Here is a 3,862-nt window from a genome sequence, read left to right as displayed (position 1 = left end):
GGGTAGAAATACGCCGTTTCCTGTGTTCACCCCTAGTGGGCGGGTACCTGTAACACCAGAGGTGTATCTCATGCAGCAGTGGCAGGGGGCACCCAGCCCAAACTGCCACAGGTATGTTCTCGGCTTTCAACCCATAGCTGCAGGAATGCCAAATCAGTTGTTGGTTGAAATAAATGCCTCACAAACAACGTGAAAACAAACTATTTTTTCTTAAAACTATGCTCAGTCAGGCTTTGTGATATAGGCAGACACAAAGAGCTTCTCTGAACATGTCTCTCTGAACAAGACCATGGGAAAATGAGGATGGAGGTGCCTGTTCTATTTGTGTCTGTGGAATGTCAGGTCTGTCATAGTTCAAAATAAAGTCCCTGAAAGCTCTGAAGCAAAACTACTGTCAGTGTAATAATGTTATTGAATTCCACAGAATAGTTATTACTACCAAATAATCTAGGGAGCCACAACTGAAATGTATTTACTCTGCCATGCCTGTATGTTATTGCTGCACTTGTCTTTGTTAAGGCATAACTTTATTTGCAGAGACTCGTCATCAATTCGTTTGTGGTAGTCATGGTGTCTAGTGATATAGGACAGGTGACACCTGTCCTGGATTAGTAAACAGAAACATTAGCCAGGTGATGCATGGGGAAGAAGAGATTAGTGCTATTGCTCCAAAGTTCTTTCCACACGAGCCGAAATAGCTCAGTTGGGAGAGCGTTAGACTGAAGATCTAAAGGTCCCTGGTTCGATCCCGGGTTTCGGCAGAGTCTTTTTCTGCCTCGCTGCTGCCTCCCTCAGGGTACTGGCCGCCTTCAAACCCCCACAGCGGCCCGAGGTGGACCTAATTTACCTAACTCGTGATTGTGCTCACGTCTCGTCGCCAGTCATGACCGTTTGTGCAGAGCTAGTGGCAGCGCGCTGCCTTGGCTGCCCAGACAGGGCTTTCGACGTCTGGGCCTGAAATTTCCTGTTTTGCTCAGCTGAGTTGTGGGTTAAAAAAAGGCACAGAATTTCCAATGATTTCATTGTTTTAGGGTAACGATGCCATTTTAACTTTGTTAAAAGTGTGGGTAATGATGCTTGTCAGACAATGCACTGATCCAGAGGTGCTGGTCCGCAGGCCCTCGTGCACAAACAATCCACAGTAGCCTGGTGCGGGGCAGCCCTTGGCCTGCCTGCACTTCATGCCTCTGGAATGTGCCTGACAAGCACTCAGAGATGACCTGCAAAGGAGGTATCAGGGAGATGTGGAGCTTCCCCATCCTTTTTACCACTGCTTTGTTCTGTAGAAGTGAGGAGGACAGGATGCAAAGCAAGCCGTGAAATCAGTGAATTGCCAACACTGTGCCTGCCGTTCTCCCTGGCAACTAGGAATGCAGCATATATGGGGGTTTGCCTTCCAGTTCCCTTTTCAGCTCTTTTAAATTTAAGCATTTTATTTACGATGGAAGAACTGAAATAAAAAAGCTTAATTCCTGGTCCCTTCCCTGCCCTCCACCACCTCACACTAATGGTTGAAACATGGTAGAAGAGAAAGTGAAACTGCACAGAGAGGAGCAGGATGGTGTCGGGGCTTCGGCTACTGAGGGAGAGAGGCTTTCAGCAGGGTGGGAACAGAGACAGAGGGATTAGAGATTGCTTCTTGTCAAAATCTTGAGCAGAGGTCAAAATTCCTGCATCTCACTACTCTTGTGCTGTCAACAGGTAGCTGAAACTATATCTGGTTCACAGGAATCCTAAGGAATAAATTCAAGGTCAGAAATTCTGGTAAATAATGCAAACTAGTTTCTACTGTTCATGCATTTCCCCCAATCCTTTCTTCACTTCTAAACTGGGAAAAATGGATCTATCCTCTGTTAAATTCTAGCTGTTATTTCTCTGACAGATCAAATTTTCTCAGCATCTGGCATTTGGTCATCACAGGATCACAGGATGTTAGGGGTTGGAAGGGACCTCTGAAGATCATAGAGTCCAACCCCCCTGCCAGAGCAGGAAGATAGAATCTAGCGCAGGTCGCACAGGAACACATCCAGACGGGTCTTGAAAGTCTCTAGAGAAGGAGACTCCACAACTGCCCTGGGCAGCCTTTTCCAGTGCTCTGTGAGCCTCACCGTGAAGAAGTTCCCCCTCCTGTTGAAGTGGAACCTCCGTGCTGTAGTGTATATCCTTTACCCCGTGTCCTATCACAGGGTGCAAGTAAAAAGAGGCTGTCCCCTCCCTTTTGACACCCAGCCTTCAGATATTTATAAACATTTTTTCAAGTCCCCCCTCACTGTTATCTTCTCCAGCCTAAACAGCCCTCCTCATAGGGCATCTGCTCCAGTCCCTTAATCATCCTGGTATCTCTCCATTGGACTTTCTCCAGCAGATCCCTGTCCCTCTTGAACTGGGGAGCCCAAAACTGGATTCAGTATTTCAGGTGAGGTTTCACCAGGGCAGAGTAGAGGGGGAGGAGAACCTCCCTCGATCTGCTGGACACACTCCTCTTAATAGACCCCAAGATCCCGTTGGCCTTCTTGGCCACAAGGACCCATTGCTGTCCCATGGATAACTTGTTATCCACTAGGCCTCCTAGGTCCTTCTCCACAGGACTGGTCTCCAGCAGATCACCTCCTAACCTGTACTGGTGCAGTTTATTATTCCTTCCCAGGTGCAGGACTCTGCACTTACCCTTGTTGAACCTCATTAAGTTCCTCTCTGCCCAGCTCTCCAGTCTGTCCAAGTCTTCCTGAATCATGATGCAGTCAAGACAACTCCCAGCTTTGCTTTGATAAACCAAAGAAATAAAATTCTTTGAGTCTCTCATTTTAAGACACTTTCTCCTGCTTTCATATAATTTTGTGTAACCTTTAAAAAAATATTGACTCCAGAACAACATACAGAAAAATGTATTTCACTATTAGTGCCAGAACTGCAAAACAGCAGTAAATCTGCTCCTTACCAATATTCAGCATCTTCCATCTATTTGTGAAAAGGTATTGGTCTTTATTTTAATCACAGCATCACATCAAGGAGAATGCACTCACTGCTGATGAATATTGTGTTAGCACAAACAGGGTAAGTGTCATTTAGACTCCTGCTAAGAAGACAGACAAGGGATAGTATGTGCTTAATATTACTATTGTTCCTAAAGGCTTTTGAATGTTTTTAAATAATATTTATAAATAATATTATGACTGCACAATTGAATACTCCAAGACAGAAAGAAATATTAAAATGAAGATTACTTGTGGCTTCTCATCTATGCATGTGATATCAGAAATACATACTTTCTTGGGAAAAACTTTTAATTATTCATCAAAGACTTTAATGGTGCTTTGGGGATGAATTAGGAAGATATTTCCTGCAGATGTGTGTTCAAATAAACAAAAAAGAGAATGACTGTTTACTTTTGGGTCTTTTTTATACTGCTGAATAAAAGACTCATGGAGCAAGCTTGGATGTTGGACCTCTGATTGTCTGCTTGGCTTGTGCACTAGCACTCTGATGCCAGTTTTCCAAGGTATATTTGTTATGGAGGGACCAGCCCCACATAGTGCAGACGCCAACCAGCTAGTGCCACTCAGCTGGGGGGCCAGGATGTAACTGCAACTGGTTTTAGGCATCGTCTGGCCATACCCCTTCGGCACTGCACCAGAGGTTGAGTCCCCTCTGCTATTTATCTCTGTGAGGTCCAGTAAAGGCATAGGTCACTCTCAGTCTCTCAAAGTGTCTGATTTTCATTAGGAGTACCTGGGCATGCAGATGTATGACAGTTAGATGCTGTGGTAGTGTCTGAAATTTCTATTTATAAGCTAAGGATAGCAATTACCTTCTCAGAGGTTTTGTGATGCTAAACACAATTTTTGTGGAACACTGAAATAGC

At 44.7% G+C, this 3,862-nt stretch overlaps 1 non-coding gene across 1 annotated transcript; it reads left to right on the top strand.

The window, feature by feature from the left end:
- The first annotated feature begins 688 nt into the window (after positions 1–688).
- On the top strand, positions 689–761 carry TRNAF-GAA (transfer RNA phenylalanine (anticodon GAA)). The gene has a single exon. It is a non-coding gene; the product is annotated as a tRNA-Phe (tRNA).
- Positions 762–3,862: the final 3,101 nt, after the last annotated feature.

This window comes from Indicator indicator, chromosome 1 (genome assembly GCF_027791375.1).
Source record: "Indicator indicator isolate 239-I01 chromosome 1, UM_Iind_1.1, whole genome shotgun sequence".
NCBI lineage: Eukaryota > Metazoa > Chordata > Aves > Piciformes > Indicatoridae > Indicator > Indicator indicator.
The sequence above is the reverse complement of the archived record's forward strand: the minus strand, read 5'-3'. Positions and strand labels throughout refer to the sequence as shown.